Source organism: Molossus molossus, unplaced genomic scaffold (assembly GCF_014108415.1).
Source record: "Molossus molossus isolate mMolMol1 unplaced genomic scaffold, mMolMol1.p scaffold_m16_p_17, whole genome shotgun sequence".
NCBI classification, from domain to species: domain Eukaryota; kingdom Metazoa; phylum Chordata; class Mammalia; order Chiroptera; family Molossidae; genus Molossus; species Molossus molossus.
The window spans coordinates 43,465,302-43,483,319 of record NW_023425352.1 but is presented as its reverse complement, the minus strand read 5'-3'; the positions used below and the strand labels follow the sequence as shown (position 1 = coordinate 43,483,319).

General features: G+C 38.4%; 1 long non-coding RNA gene across 4 annotated transcripts in view; it reads right to left on the bottom strand.

Moving 5' to 3' along the window:
- Positions 1-18,018, bottom strand: part of LOC118632773 — a 160,380-nt gene that overhangs the window by 46,707 nt on the left and 95,655 nt on the right. The window contains exons 1-2 of one of the 4 annotated variants that reach the window (XR_004960055.1): positions 7,443-7,487; positions 5,350-5,456 (exon numbers count right to left, since the gene is read on the bottom strand). The exons of 2 other annotated variants lie outside the window; for them this stretch is intronic. This is a non-coding gene — a long non-coding RNA (uncharacterized LOC118632773). Of the gene's footprint in view, positions 1-5,349; positions 5,457-7,442; positions 7,488-18,018 lie in introns of those variants that run through there. One more of the 4 variants, XR_004960052.1, reaches the window with a different exon arrangement.

Below are 18,018 nucleotides of genomic sequence, written 5' to 3'. Positions count from 1 at the left end.
CTGTTTCAAGTAATACTACACTACTTCGTGGGTACTAAGTACTCACCTTAAACAGAACATATATCATTCTTCCATCCTATCCTTCATAATATTTCTGTCATTCATTTAACTTACCTATAAGCTATAAACTGAATATATTGTTTCCATTATTATTTTGAGCAACCTGTTGTCTGCTAAGTCCCAAGAATAAGAAAAATACAAGATTTAAAAATTTTTACTTTCATTTTTCCTTCTCTAGCACTCTTCCTTTCTTCATATACATCCAAATTTATGACATATTTTCCTTCTTTCTGAATAATTTATTTCAACAGTTCTAACAAGGCAGGTTTACAGACAATACATTCCCCCAATATATGTCTTAAAAGGTCTTTATTTCTTCTTCACTTTTGAAGAGGAAGTTCAGTATAAATAAAATTCTTGTTTCATTTGGTTGGGGTTTTTTTTCTCTTTATTTCACTCTTAATTTACTCTCTATTTGCCTGCATGGATCCTGAACAGAAGTCTGATATCATTCTTATCCTTGCTCCTGTAAAGGTAAGGTGATTTTCTTCTGGCTTCTTTCAAGAAATTTTCTTTGTATTTGGTTTTCTATAGTTTGAATATGATATGCCTAGGCTGATTTTTTATATTTATCCTTCTTGGTGTTCTCTGAGCTTTCTGGATTTTGTTATTTCATCTGGTATTCTCATTATGCATATATTACACCCTTTTTAGTTGTCTCAGAATTCGTGAATATTCTGTTTTATATTTGACATTTTTTTCCTCTTTGCATTTCAACTTTTGAAGTTCCTGCAGTCATTTCTTTGAACTCACTGATTGTGCCCCCCTAGGCCATGTCTTATCTCTTGATGATTCTATTAAAGACATTCATTACTTCCATTAAGGTGGTTTGTTTTTTTGTTTTTGTTTTGTTTTGTTTTTTTAATTTCTATTATTTCCTTTTGAGCCTTTCTGATGCCCTAACAATATAGGCTTTCCATCTCTCTGCCTCCATTACCCTTATATTATTGCATATTTTCTACTTTTTCCAATAGAACCTGTAGCATGTTAATCATAGATTTTAAAAATTCCTTATCTGTTCATTCTGACACCTCTGTCATATCTGAGTCTGATCCTGATGTTAACTTTCTCTTCAGACTGTGATTTTGTCTTTTATCATGCGTGGTAATTGTTTGCTGAAAGTTGGACATGACCAACTGAGTAAAGGGAACTGATGTCATGGTAACATGTAGGGAGAGAGAAAGCATTCTCAGCCCTCTAGTGAGCCTGTGCAGCTGCGCTTTTTGAATATGCCTGGATTCCCATTCCCTGTGCAAAGGCTTGAAAATGCCTGCAGGCATAAAGTTAGGGCAATTGTAGTACTCACTTCATTTGTTCATCTTTTTTTAGAAATCAGTCCTGTACTGTCATAAACTGTCTAAAAACAATTATATATATATATATATATATATATATATATATATATATATATATATTCCAATTTTCAAATTGTTAACAAAGAGAGGATATATCTGTATCCTTTCACTCCTTCATGGGAAGGCAGTCTTTCTTCCAGGAGTTATGGACACCAGGGAAGTCCATTCATTCAGGACAATCCCCACTTCATCCCATAGGAATTAGGTCTTAATAAAAAATTTGATTTATTCATTCTAGAAAATACTGCATGTAGTAATTCTATAACATAAACAGAGTTAACCCCATTCATTTCTGGATCCATCCAACAGCATCACAATAGAACAATGCCACTATGCCTTCAATATTCTGGGTCTTTCTTCTTGACCTCTGTCCCAACTATGGGACAAGAACTCATGCCCATCCTCTAAGTATATTCAATATCGAATCAACCAATCAAAATCTTAACATGTATAATATATTTTTCTTACAGGAAACATAAGATAACATGCTAGCTAAAGAAGCTTAAAACAAAACAAAACATTATTATAGAGAATTATTCAGCTTTTGAAACCAAATTTTCTTAAATCTATTTCCAAATTTGCTTTATCTTTGAAAAACTTCAAGGTTTATCAAAGTAGTCTTTCAGTGCAAAGAACATCTGCATAATGACTTTATGTCCACAAATTATATAAAAGGAGAATCAGATAAAAGCCTTAAGCTTCTAAGTTATAGTCTTCCCAGAGTCTAATATTTCCACCAAAATTGTAGAGATTCATAGGACTTATTCTAAGCTCTGGGTTAAATTACACTTTTTTTTCTTTCCCTCCAGCAGTCACTCTAAAAGGGAACATTTTCAAAGTCAGTGGCCTAAGAAGGGCTACTCAGCTATGACATGGTCACATCAAGGTTTCTCCCCATGTTTTAGGCTTTCTTCTTGTTGTATGATTCAGATATATATATATATATATATATATATATATATATATATATATATATATTTTTTTTTTTTTTTTTTGCCTTGATCTGATTATACTGCCATATAATCATGGTTGGGAATCAACTGTAGATACAAGATCCTGAGCAAATTCTGAGACCGCCCTTTCATGTGCAGAGTAACTGTGTTGTATAGCCCACTAGGTTGTTTTTAAATAACATCAGATTGTTTGACAAGCATATTTGTCTTTGCTTTTTATGTGTTCCTATATTAGTTTTATTCAGTTTAATATTCATATATTCTCTGCATTTACGTATTCTAAGAGCCATGTGTAAAAGTCTATCAGAGAAAGCATGAGGTTTAAATGAGTTAATTAATTATTGTAAATCACAGAAAAATGCTTGGTAAACAGTAGACACTCAATAAATGTTAACTATTTTTTGGTTATGTATTGCTTCTTTGGTGTTTATACTTTGCCTACATATATGTCTCTCTGTTTTAACTCCCCAACCAGATGGTAAATCTGTATTTTAAACATCTTAAAAAACAAAACAAAAAACTTGGAGTTGAACAGTGGATCTTGCATGTGCTAGGTGTTTAGTAAGTATTTGCTGATTGATGTTTAAATGAATACAAACCAAAGAAATGGTGGTGGAGGACGGGGGGATAAAGAAGGAAATATTTTCAAAGTGGCCTTCTATTTGACACATCAATAAAAATAATCCTATTTTCACCAAACTGTCTGGAGAGACATTTTCATCTTTTCCTTTGTCCCCAAAGGACTTGTTTCTTTCTCAGTGTATTTATATCATATTGAATGTCAGCAATATTCTTCTCTTAATAACTTTAAAGTAGAGCTCAAAAGAAGGTGTATCAGCCTCACAAAGGAAAGATTCTCCCCAGGAAATCCTTGATGGAATACAACAGCTGTGCTAAAGGAACCAGTTTTAAAGAACAAGTCTTAGTTCCAGTTTGGGAGTGCCTTCTTTCAAAGATCACTGATGCAGTAACATTGCATTAAATTAAATATTGACTAATAACAAAACCTAGGAAACACAATGCAAGTAATACTTATCTTTCCTAAACTCCAAAAAGAGATTATCAAAATTGAATTGCTCTAAATTGAAGAGGTTACAATATATCAAACACGAGATCCATCAATTTTCTAGGCAATGGAAGAAATTTCATTCTTTTCTTTGAATAGTATAATACATTTATAAGTGGAGATGTTTGGACCACAATGTTTGAGTGGCATGAAAGATTCAATGTCATGGACAAAGAATTCACTTCCTCCTCCCAACAATGTCCCACTGAGTCTTCTTTGTTCAACAAAAGCACATAATTCACTGGTAAATAACTGCCTTATTTTTGTTGTATCATACAAAGACTGGATTAATAATAATAAAAGTAATAGCTGATGTTAATTATGTACTTTCTAATTTAACTCTCAAAACCCTATGGAGTAAGATAATTTTTATTACCTTTCTTTTGCAGAAAACTGAAGCTTAAGAAAATCAAACAACTTATTCCAGGCCTAATTACTAAGTGATAAAACACATCAGTATGTCTGAATTCATAGTGTGCCTCTCTCCTAGCTGCCTGGCCCTCATGCCAAAGTAACAGTAGAATAAACTCTCCATTCATTTCTCTTGTACCTGTAATCAAACCTTCATTATGCTGGTCCTATTGCCCAGAAATCTGATTGGTGATATGACAACAGATGAACTACAACAACTTATCACAACTAAAATGTCAGCTAGTTAATTATCACCTCTCTACAAAAACATACTGTCTTACACTCACGTTAGATCAATAAGAGCCTTTACCATTACCAAGGGAATTTCAGAAGTCAGGGTTAATTAGAGGAATGAATGTGTTCGTTTGGGGGTTAGCTTTGGGAGACAAAGGAGTCTCCATTCATCATCATACCAATACACATGAGAAGTATTTTTTCTATGAATGGTCCATCTTAATTCTTAAAAACATTGCTATACAGTTTAGGTACCAACTGTCTGTATGTGCCTCTTCACGTATGGCAAACAATGTGAATGCTAACCACACTGAGCTTGAAGGGAACAACACAAGAAAACGCAAGTGGGAAAGTCACTGATATAAATCCAATTTCTAGGCTAGTGTTTCTTAAAGTACACTCCAGAAGATGTTAATAAAAAGAACATAGATGGAAAGTGATGTAATTTCAAAGTATGCTTGGGGAATACTGCTTATTGTAGTCTCTCTTAGAGACTCGGAAATATAAAGACTCAGATGTCCCACAGTAAATAAACCAATTAATCTGCATTTGAGTCAGTGTTACCAAATGCAATGTCTAATGAACGTTCTTAGATATTGGGGTTCAATGAAACACACTTTGGGATACATGAATGCAATCACTGAAGAGAGAAAGAAAAATAAAAAGGAACAGTGATGGCTGGATTCCAATCATAAACTTCAGGTGGTTTCCAGTTGGGACCTGGATTAAGTAGAATGAAGCTACTATACATCTGGGTGGTGCAAGTCATCATAGACTGATGCTGGAACATCCCCTTGCAATCTGAATGGATTTACACAAGGGAAGTTGATTCATAACTCATGTGACAATTTTATGTGGTAATTTAAGGACCCAGGATTCTTCTCTCTTGTGCCTTGAACATCCCCTTGGTACCTCAAAGTTATCTTCTGTATTCTCAGTATCAGACAAGAAAAAACAAAGAATAGAGGCTCTCACAGGAAGGTTTTTGGTCCAAACTTGGAAGTGGTATGCATCACTTCTTACATTCTATTACCTAGAAGCCAGGCACATGGCCATACTTTACTATGAAAGAGTATGAGTAATGCAGTCTAGCTGTGTGTCATAAGAAAAGAACACCATTTGGTGACTATTATCTGCTACAGACAAGATTAAAATCTGAATAGAAGTCAAAGAACAATCTGAAGAACACCTTGGCCCCAGAACCCAGATTGGCTCTCTCCATCAAATTCTCAAACAAATTTCCCATGGACATCAGAGTTTATAATTTTACCTTGGAATTGAGAATCTTGGTTTAATGAGCATCCATCTATTTCTTTGCCTACTTCAAACAGAAACTGATTGTGCTTTCCAAACGACAGAATGGGAGAGCAAAGTCTCCTGGGGAAGAATAAACAATAAAATTACAGCAGCATTTAAGGCTTCTCATCCCTGCAAAACAATGCTTTTTGGTCAGTTAAAGAAGGAACCTTTCTTAAAAGCCTAATAGGAAGCAATACGAAGAATATGAGTATGTCAGTTCATCAGTTCGGTGTACAGAGCTCTCTTTTTTCTTCCTTGACAAGGGACTTACTAAATATGCCAAGAACATTTATTCTCACAAGAGGTTAGCAGAGATGTTATATAAATGGACTTTCAAGTGACTGATGACACACAATAATGCCTTACATTAATTGGAGCATATGTCATATGTCAAGTCACAGCCTTCACATAGGTGGGTATGTGTGCATGGTTATTATAACACCAGCTGTTACAGGATGAGGTGCTTATGAAAGAATTCTCCATGAATATAAATAGACACTGGCTCACCTACACAGGGAAGAAATACTGTCAAATCTCTACCAGTAGCCTGACATAGCAAGGGACTAAGTATTGAGATAGCGCTATTCACTAAATATGAAATTCAAGTATCACAGGGGCAACTCATTTGCTGGAAATTCCAGGAACACAGTGGTTAGTAAGTAAATACCTGTTGATTTGGCAGGGAGCAAAGAAGTAGGATTTAGAAGAAAAACTTCCCTTGAATGTTGTCATTGGTAAGAAAATCCTACTGGAGCCTCAAAGGCCATGCTGCAACCCCTGCTCCCGAGTCCTGCGATGGAAATAATATCACTCCCATTTTACAGAGAGGTTTATACGAGCAGAAAATAATGGATCCAGAGTTTGAAACTGATCTTTTTGGTTCCAATGCCTGCCTTTTGCCTTCGGCATCATTCTGTCTACCTCTTCTAAACTGACGGAAAACAATCCATGGTGACATGTCCTAGTTTCTGAACCATTTCCAACCAGAGGTAATTTTCTTAAATATATCCATGAAAGCTATTATATTTTGCTATCTCAAAGAATAAATTTTTTCAAGATATTGAGGTTTGCTTTCGTTTTGCTAAATGGCAGAGTATGTCCGGATCTTGCCACTTTGCTTTATTTAAAATAACTTCTATAAATGTGCATTTTCTGAAGATGTATAAAAAATTCTCCTTGTTTTCTAAGCTATTGTGCCTGTGTCATGGATAATAAGATTGAGATAATCATATCAAACATCTAAACAGATTGAAAATGAATCTATCCTATGCCACACATGCCTTACATATAGGAAATATCAGCACTTAATAAATATTTACTGAATAAAAGAATGACTGGGAACTTCATATGGCATTTGGGAAGTGTTTGAAAAACTAGCAAGTATCTTGCCATTATTTAGTTCTCTCTCTATGTATCTGGTTGAGTGATATAAAATAGGAATCAGAAGAATATCCATTGGCCTTAATAACAGATAATAACTCAGTTTAATTACAGATAATAGTTTTCTTTAGTGGTATAAAAATACGACTACAAAATAATGAGACATATTTTAAATGAACACTTCAAATAAACGTATCAAAAATAAATATTATCCTTAAATTAGTATATTAAGAAGTTATGATATCATTTCAACATTCATAGCATGTTTTAAAACAGTGTGGGACTACCTCAAGTGAAACTGCTTCCACAGAGGCAGGGAATAAAGGAGACCGTGTCAGGAGGAAGTCCAGTGAATCGAATCCTACCTGAACCTCTGAGGAAGTGGCCCAGGGCCCACCAGGCAGATGGCTCTCATAAGGAAATTTAGCAGTTGGAGAACGGGAGCAGCTGGCTCCAACTAACTTGGCCACAAGGACAAACATGTAAAAGAAACACTTAGGCACATAATAGACTCTCTGCCAAAGAGCTACTTCTGACTGTTGCTTCCTCCACACTCTCTATAGGGGTAAAATGGACCTGTGATCTGCCAAAATAAAACCACAGCAAATAAAAACTGTTCCTTCACCCATCAGTTGAGACTGAAATATTCAAGAGCTTATCCGCATAAATTTTCATAAAACTCACCCCAATTCCTAATACTTGGAAAATGTAGCAATCTTCTTCTTCCTGTAAGAGTGAATGAATAGCCCTGTTGGTGTGTCTCAGGGGTTGAGCATTGGCCTATGCACCAGGAGGTCTCTGGTTCCATTCCTGGTCAGGGCACATGCTGGGATTGCAGGCTCAATGCCCAGTAAGGGACGTGCAGGAGGCAGCCAGTTGATGTTTCTCTCATCATCGATGTTTCTATCTCTCTCCCTCTCCTTTTCTCTCTCTGAAATCAATAAAAATATATTTTTAAAAAAAGAATGAATGAACAGATAAAAAGCTCCAGTCATATAAAGAATACTTAGTAGTTGAAAAGGAGGAGAGAGAGATAGAGTTAAGAACAGAGATAGAGGCAGACAAAAGTGGAGATAGAGACACACATAAGTATATGTACACATTGTTACATACAACATTTACTGCAAGAAAAATTTTTAAAAATTATATCTCAATTATGTGAAAGAAATTTAGTGAAAAAATCACTCTAAGAAAAGTAAACAGCAAATTTTATATTTAAAAATTACATGAGTGTAGTCATTAAAATTACAGTGAAGAAAGGCCACAGAGAATTCAAGTTTCAGAAGACAGAACTAGAAGACAAACATTTTCCTCATTAATTCAGAAGATTGCAGACAATGAGAAAATGAGCAAAAGGAAAAGAGGAATGCATGGCACATCAGATATTATTATATATACTATACATGTAATAAGTAAGAACAGAGTTAGTAGATAAAAATAATTAAAGAAGTAACAGAAGTAAAGGTCCTTGAATTGACAGAAGGACTGATTCTTTAGATCAAAGGCTTTATTCCAAGTATGGGACAAAATTAACAAAATACCCATTCATCAGGACTCCATATGTTTCCACTATACATTTCATGTGTAAGGAAAACTATAAGGAGCTAGGGAAAAGAAACCAAATCCTACACGATAGGGGGGGAAAACTCTTATTTATACCAAAATCTCCTCCTGAACATAAAATGATAGAAGGTGAAATGTATAAAATTTTGAGAATAAAGACTATGATCTAAGATTTCTATACTTAGTCAATCCACTTATATCTGAAGGTAGCACAAAGACTTCCTCAGACATAACAATCATTTTCTTAGTATTCCATAAACATACATGCTGCTATAAAAAAGCAGGAAGTCTTACCTTTTGCAACAGCATGGATAGACCTGGAGATTATTGTGATAACCAAAATAAGCCAGGCAGAGAAAGACAAATACCATATGATCTCACTTATATATGGAATCTAGTGAACAAAATAAACCGATAAACAAAATAGAACCAGAAGCATGGATACAAGGAACAGACTGACAAAGGACAGAAGGGAGGGGGTGGGAGGACTGGATAAAAGAGGATGAAGAGATTAGCCAAAGAACATATATGCATAGCCCATGGACACAGTCGACAGTGTGGTGATGACCACAGGGACGGGTGTGGGGCTGGGTGGAGGTAGGTAAAGGGGGAAAATGTGGGACATCTGTAATAGTGTCAACAATAAAAAAAGAAAGAAATAATACTCACAAACGCAGACAACAGTGTGGTGATTGCTAGAGGGAGGGAGTAGGGAAAAGTGAAGGAGGGTATAAGGGGATAAATGGTGATAGAATGAGACTTGACTTGGGGTGCTGAACACACAATATGTGTTGTGAAACTGGGTACCTGAAACCTGTATAATTTTGTTAACCGGTGTCACCCCAATAAATTCAATAAAAAGGAAAAATAAATAAATAAACATTCAAAATAAAGAAATAAGAGGAGGACATCTCAAAAACCTTACTTAACAATACGTTTTTTAAAAGTAACCTTAAGTAAGACGGACTAGGAAAAAATGGTAGAAATAAAACAAAGAAAAAAAATTCAACCAGTTGATAATTAAGCAAGTTAAAATTTAATGCTTACTTAATTTTAACAAAATATCATGAAAATCCTTACACAGGTATATCATAATTATCACATGGATTTTAAGAGTTATTGACTCCAAAAAGCATCCTAATTTATTTTATTTTCCTTTTTATTACACTTATTGAGGTAACATTAATTAATGAAATTATATAGTTTCAGGTATACAATTCTATAATACATCACCTGTACACTGTATTGTTTTCAATACCCCAGGTCAAGTTTCATTCCATCACCATTTATCCCCCCGGTACCCTTCTCCACCTCTTCTTGCCCACCCTCTCCCTGAAAATCACCACACTGTTGTCCATGTCAAAAGGTTTTTTCACTGTTTTTGCTGTTTTGCTCAATCTTTCCACCCTGCCAGTCTAATTTTAAAGATGTTACAGGTGAGGACATGAATCTTCAAAATTATTGAATAAGGTCATTAATTTCCAGATAATTGAGATAATATGTAATGTAGTAAATTAATTTCAAAGGAAAAGAAACAATATTTTTAAAACAAGGTATAGAATTTCCTAACATTATTTTTAAAGCTGGAAGGACTGGAGAGAAATTTAAGGAAGAAAAAGGTATTTTCTATTTTAAAAGAATGAATCAACATAGTAGAAAACCTAGATGACCTTGGATAGGGTGATGACTTTTTAAATACAGCACAAAGGGCATGGTGCATAAATAAATAATTGATAAGCTAGATTTCATTAAAATAAAAAACATTTGCTTTGTGAAAGACACTATTAAGAGAATGAATAGGCAAGCCACAGAGTGATGAAAATATTTGGAAAAGGTACAGATGATAAAGGACTGTTAACCCAAAATATACAAAGAACACTTAAAACTCAATAATAAGAAAACAAAAAAATGAACTGACAAACGGGTAAAAGACCTAAGCAGACACCTCACCAAAGAAGATATACATATAGCAATAAGCAGAAGAAAAGATGCTTTGCATAATATGTCAACAAAAATGCAAATTAAAACAACAGTGAGATACCACTACACACCTATTACAATATCCAAAATCCAAAACACAGTTAATACCAAGTGCTGGTGAGAATGCAGAGCAATAGAAACTCTCAGGTGGGAATGCAAAATGTTGCCACCATTCCATTAGAAGACAGTTTGGTGGTTTCTTATAAAACTGAACATACTTTTATATAAGATTCAGTAATCAGGGTGGGCAGGACCGGAGGGAAGGTGAGTGTGTGAGAGAGTGAGCTAGTGTGTGAGAGAGTGTGAGTGGACTTGAAGGTGGAGGACCAAATTCTTGCAGTGCAGAGACATGGAGCAGAAGATTCCTGTGCTGTGGACAGGAGCAGACGGCTACCATGGTAAGCAGCTCTTCAGGGGCGCTTCTCCCTACTCCCAGGGGAGGTCTCACCATATTGGAAGATCGTGGATCTTCCCTGGGAGGAGACAGTGGGAGTGGCTAGGGCCCAGCAACCTGAGCCCACCAGTGCACCTGGCACCATCGGACCAGTGGACACTGTGTGTCAACACAGACGAGTGCACATTAGTGGAGCTCCCAAGGTGCCTATCCAAGAAGCCACGGACAGCCAGGAGCCCAGCACCATTCCCCAGGGAACAGAAGCAGAAACCAGCAACTGAGACCCATCCCCAAAACCTATACCAAAAGCTGAGCAGGAGTTGAGCCTCACAGGGAAGCAGCACTCCCCAGCCGCCAGCGGCAGGACCTGGGGCTCCACAGAGGACTGAGCGGTACAGCAGCTCACAAGAGCGGTGGGAAGCCTGAGCCCAAAAGGGACTGGTGCAATCCAGCTGCCCACCTGTGGGACCTGCATGGTGCTGAAGCACCAGAGAGGGCTGTGCCACCCAACAGGGACTTTGGGATCCAGTTACCTGTGGGACCTGCAGGGTGCAGGAGCACCAGAGAGGCCTGTGTGACCCAGCTACATGCAAGATAGGCTTAGAGGATGTAAAAATGAAGGCGGAGTGAATGGAAGCTACACAGACCATTGCCCAGGAAAAAACAGGAATTACAACTAAAATAAAGACAAGTCCTTGGAAAAAAGCAACAGAAAAGCAGCAGGACAGGACCATATAACCAGGGACACTGGTAGGATCTGAGGAGGCACGAGAGGGTGGTGGGCTGGGAGCCCAGAGACAGCAGCAATCTTAGCTGTGAGCAGTGCCCTTGGGGAATAAAGACCAAGCCCACTCCTCAGCAAGAGAGCCAGGACAGAGTGCTAAAATAGCCACGGGAACTCACCTGAGAGCTACAGCAGAGGGAGGGCATACAAGGCTAGAACTCTGTGGGGACACGCGGGATTTGGAGGGCACTCAGAGTTTTTGCTGAGTTGCGGCCACAAAGGACGGTGGCCAGTGTGCTCCTTTCCAGAGCTGAGGGAAAAAGCAGCAGTCCACCAACCCCACAGGAGATTCAGCCTTTCCCAGGTGAGGCAAAAAAATGCAAATTGAGGCTCATTAACAATCAGAATCTATTCCACCCTCTGGAAATCCTTTTACTCAGAACACCAGGGCTACATTCCAAGGCACTGAGTAACTGAGACTACTAGGCACCAGGAAAAACTAGAGGATACTAACCTTTCCTGGGCTTGAATATCTACCCAGGAAAGTAAGCCTTGTCAGTGGTATTTAATGTGGGCCCGCCCAGGTTCATCCAAACCCAGTAGGAGAAGCCACAAACGGCAGAACACCAACACCCATGGAGAAAATTTGGCAGGCTCCAAAATCCACTGAGATAGCCAAAATGGTGAAACAAAGAAACAAATCCCAAATGAATGAACAAGAGAACTCTATCAAAGATGAGATAAACAAAATGCAGTGAAGAAAATTATCAGAGGTAGAGTTCAAAGCCATGGTCTTGAGGAAGCTCAACAGCATGAGTAATGACATCAGCACCATGAGCAAAGATATACAAACATTGAAAACCAACCAAGTGAAAATGAAAATGACATAGCAGAAATAAAGAACACATTGGAAGGACTAAACAAGAGAGTAGAGGAAGCTAAGGACCAGATCAGTGAATTAGAAGACAGGGTAGAAAAAAATCAATCAGATAACCAAAAGGGAAAAATAATTTAAAAACAGGAAGTTAGCTTAAGAGAACTGTGGGACAACTGGAAACATAATGACATTCACATCATAGGAATCCCCAAAGAAGAAGAAAATGGGCATTAATTAGAGAATATAGTTGAAGAAATAGTGACAGAAAACTTTACTAACTGGGTGAAGGAAGAAGGCATTCAAGTTTAAGAAGCACAGAGAGCCCCAAGTAAGAAAAACCCAAACAGGCCCATACCAAGATACATAGTAATTAAAATGACAAAAATTAAAGATAAAGAGAATTCTAAAGGCAGCAAGAGATAAGCAACAGGTTACCTACAAAGGAAACCCCATAAGGCTCTCAGCTGACTTCTCAACAGAAACACTACAAGCCAGAAGAGAGTGGCATGAAGTAATCAAGGTCATGAAAAACAAGGATCTCGGGAGGAAAAAAAAAAAAAAATGGCGGCAGAGTGAATGGAAGCTACGCAGACCATCTCCCAGGACGAAACTGGAATTACAGCAAAAATAAAGACAAATCATCAGGAAGGGGCAACCGAAAGGCAGCATGGAGGAACACATAACCAGGGACACTGACTCAATCCTGGTAGGCTTGTGAGGACGCAAGAGGAGGCCGGGAGCCCACGGTCCACAGCGGCCTGGGATGGGACCAGCAGACTCGGCTGGGACTAAGGGACTAGGCTGCAAGCTGCGCCCTCGGCTGAGTCCTGTGGCCTCGGCTGGGACCAGCAGCTGCCACGGCTGTGTCCGGTGACCTCAGTTGGAAGCTACTGCGGCCTCGGCTGGGTGCTACGCCCTCGGCTGGGCCCAGTGGCCTTGGCTGGAAGCTGCTGCCACCTCGGCTGGGTCTGGCAACCTCTGCTGGGGCCAGCGTCCTTGGCTGGAAGCTGTGCCCTCAGCTGGGTCCTGTGGCCTTGGCGGGGACCATCGGCAACCTCGGCTGGGTTCTGCGACCTCGGCTGGAAGCTGCTGCCACCTTGGCTGGGTCTGGCGAACTCTGCTGGGGCCAGCGTCCTCGGCTGGAAGCTGTGCCCTCAGCTGGGTCCTGTGGCCTTGGTGGGGACCATCAGCAACCTCGGCTGGGTTCTGCAACCTCAGCTGGAAGCTGCAGCCTCAGCTGGAAACTGCGGCAGCCTGGGCTGAGTGCTATGCCCTCAGCTGGGTTCTGCGACCTTGGCTGGGTGCTACGCCCTCGGCTGGTGCTGCAGCCTCGGCCTCCCTTAGCTGGGAGCAGCGCCCTCGGGTTAAAGTCCCAGGTGGCTCCACAGCACAGAGCCCAGACAGAAGCTAAATTGGCAGCAGCCACTCACCTTGGGCTCCAGCAGAGGGAAGGTAGACTGGACTGAAACTGAGTGGGGACACTCGGGATTTGGAGGGTGCTCAGAGCTTTTGCTGAGTGCAGCCACGCAGGACTATGGTCATCTTACTCCTTCCCAGGGCCCTGGGGAGAGGCAGCAGCCCCTCCCTCAGAAATTCAACACCACCTGGTGGCCATTGAATTGCTAATTGAGGCCCACTAACAACCAGCATCTACCCCACCCTTTGGAAATCCTCTTACACTGGGCACCTGAGGGAGTTTTTCAGTCAACTCAGAAACCAAGGTTCTTCAGGTGTCCTCTACTAATAGCCTCCAGGCGAAAAAGCTAGAGGATAACTACCATTCCCTGGGCTAGCAACTCTAACCAAGAAAGTTAAAACTTGACAGGGGTGTTTAAAGAGGGTCCTCCCTGCCTCATCCAAACCCAGGAGAGGGAGCCACAAACAGCAGAACACCAACACCCACAGGGAAAATTTGGCAGACTCCAAAGCCCACTGTAATAGCCAAAATTGTGAAAAACAGAAACAAAAGCCAAAGGAAAGAACAAGAGACCTCTACCGAAGATGAGATAAATGAGGTGCAGTTAAGCAAGTTAACAGAACTAGAATTCAGAGCCATGATCTTGAGGAAGCTCAACAGCATGTGTAAGGACATGAGCACCATGAGTAAAGACATAGAAATGTTGAAAATTAAAAACCACCAAAAAGAAATGAAGAATAACATATCAGAAATGAAAAACACATTGGAAGGTCTACAAATCAGAGTAGAGGAAGCTGAGGACCGAATCAGTGAATTAGAAGACAGAGTAGAAAAAATCAACCAATCAGAAAACCAAAAAGAAAAAATGATTTAAAAACATGAAGACAGTTTAAAAGAACTGTGGGACAACTAGAAACGTAATATTATTCGCATTATAGGAGTCCCCGAAGAGGAAGAAAATGGCCAAGGGTTGGAGAATATATTCAAAAAAATAGTGACAGAAAACTTCCCTAATTTGGTGAAGGAAGAAGGCATTCAAGTTCAAGAAGCACAAAGAGCCCCAAGTAAGAAGAACCCAAACAGGCCTACACCAAGACACATAGTTATCAAAGTGCCAAAAATTAAAAACAAAGAGAGAATTCTAAAGCAGCAAGATTAAGCAACAGGTTACCTACAAAGGAAACCCCATAAGGCTCTCAGCTGACTTCTCAAAGGAAACATTACAGGCCAGAAGGGAATGGCATGAAGTAATCAAGGTCATGAAAAACAAGAATCTGAATCCAAGACTACTCTACACGGCAAGGCTATCATTCAAAATAGAAGGTCATATAAAGAGCTTCCCAGACAAAAAAAAAAAAAAAAAGGCTAAGGGAATACATTAGCACCAAACCAGCACTGTAAGAAATGTTAAAAGGACTGCTGTAATTCGCAGGAGAAATAGGAAGAAAAATAGACCACACTAAATTAAAATGGCAATAAATAAGTAGATATCAATAATCACCTTAAATGTAAATGCATTGAATGCTCCCGTAAAAAGACACAGAGTAGATAACTGGATAAGAAAGCATGACTCATCTATATGTTGTTTACAAGAGACCCAACTCACAACAAAAGACTCACATAGGTTGAAAGTGAAGGGATGGAAAAAAATCCTCCAAGCAAACGGAAAGGAAAAAAAAGCTGCAATAGCAATACTCATATCTGATCAAATAGATTTCAAAATGAAGGCCATAACTAGAGACAAAGAAGGCCACTACATATTATTGAAAGGATCTATCCAACAGGAAGATATAACCTTGATAAACATTTATGCACCCAATATAGGAGCACCAAAATATATCAAAAATCTTCTGGAGGACTTCAAAGGAGAAATCGATAGCAATACAATCATAGCAGGAGACATCAACACCCCAATGACATCACTGGATAGATCCTCTAGAAAAAAATTAGCAAGGAAACAGAGACTCTAAATAAAGCACTAGACCAAATGGATTTAATAGATATCTACAGAGAGTGACACCCCAAAACTACAGAATTCCCATTCTTCTCAAGTGCACATGGGACATTCTCAAAGATAGACCACATATTAGGGCACGAACTAAGTCTCTACAAGTTCAAAAAGACTGAAATCATATCAAGCATCTTCTCAGATCACAATGACATGAAACTAGAAATCAATTGCAAGAAGAACATACAAAGACAATTGAATACATGGAAGCTAAATAGCATGTCATTAAGCAATGAATGGGTTACCAAGGATATCAAGGAAGAAACTAAAAACTTCCTGGAAACCAATGAAAATGAAGACATAACAACACAAAATCTATGGGATGCAGCAAAAGCAGTTCTGAGAGGAAAGTTCATAGCACTACAGGCCTACCTCAAAAAACAAGAAAAATCTCTAATAGACTATCTAACCTCACAACTTAAAGAACTAGAGAGCAAACAAAAAGAAAACCCCAGAGCAAGCAGAAGAAAGGAAACAGTAAAGATCACAGTAGAAATAAACGACATAGAGACCAAAAAAAAAAACAATTCAAAGGATCAATGAAACAAAGAGCTGGTTCGTTGAAAAGATAAACAAGATTGATAGATCCTTAGCTAGACTCACCAAGAAACAAAGAGAGAGAACCCAAATACATAAAATCAGAAATGAAAGAGGAGAAGTATCAACTGACACCACAGAAATATAAAAGATCATTAACAACTACTATTAACAATTATATGGCAAAAAATTCGATAATCTAAGCGAAATGGACAAATTTCTAGAAACATATAGTCTCCCATAACTGGACCAGGAAGAGAAAGAAAACTTGAACAGACCAATAACAACAGAAGAAATTGAAGATGTAATCAAGACTCTCCCAACAAACAAAAGCATAGGCTGGGATGGCTACACGGGGGAGTTTTACCGAATATTCAAAGAAGAACTAACACCCATTTTCCTCAAACTATATCAAAAAATTCAAGAAGAAGGAAGACTTCCAAACTTGTTTTATGAAGTCTGCATAATTCTAATTCCAAAACAAGAAAAAGACACTACAAAGAAAGAAAACTACAGGCAATATCCCTGATGAACAGAGACACCAAAATCCTTAACAAAATACTAGCAAATCGGATCCAGCAATACACCAAAAAAATTATCCACCATGACCAAGTGGGATTCATCCCAGGGATTCAAGGCTGGTACAATATTCGCAAATCAATAAACGTGATACACCACATAAATAAAATGAAGAATAAAAACCACATGATCATATGAATAGATGCCAAAAAAGCCTTCGACAAGTCCAGCATCCATTTCTGATAACAATGCTCAGCAATGTGGGAATAGAGGGATCATATCTAGACATAATAAAGGCCATATATGAAAGACCTACAGCCAACATCATACTCAATGGGCAAAAACTGAAAGCATTTCCCTTAAGAACAGGAACAAGACAAGGATGCCCACTTTCTCCACTCTTATTTAACATAGTACTGGAAGTCTTAGCCACAGCAATCAGACAGAAAGAAAAAATAAAAGAGATCCAAATGGGAAAGGAGGAAGTGAAACTGTCATTATTCACAGATGACATGATACTATATGTAGAAAACCCCAAAGACTCCATCAAAAGTTTACTAGACTTAATAAATGAATTTGGCAAAGTAGCAGGATACAAAATCAATGTCAAGAAATCAACAGCATTCTTATACAGTAATGATGAACTATCAGAAAGAGAACCTAAAAAAAATCCCATTTACCATCGCAGCAAAAAAAATTAAGATACCTAGGAATAAACTTAACCAAAGACATAAAGGACCTATTCTCAGAAAATTACAGGTCATTACAAACAGAAGAAAAGGAAGACATAAAAAAGTGGAAGCACTTACCCTGTTCATGGATTGGAAGAATGAACATCATTAAAATGTCCATATTACCCAAAGCAAACTATAGATTCAATGCAATCCCCATCAAAATACCAACGACATACTTCACAGAACTAGAACAAGTACTTCAAAAGTTCATATGGAACCAATAAAGACCTCGAATAGCCACAGCAATCTTGAAAAAGAAGAACAAAGTTGGAGGGAACACATTACCAGATTTCAGGTTCTACTACAAAGCCACTGTAATCAAAACAGCCTGGTACTGGCACAAGAACAGGCATATAGACCAGTGGAACAGAACAGAAAACCCATAAATGGACCCAAGACAATATTTTCAATTAATATTTGACAAAGGGGGCAAGAGCATACAGTGGACTAAAGACAGCCTCTTTAATAAATGGCATTGGGAAAATTGGATAGCTACATGCAAAAAAA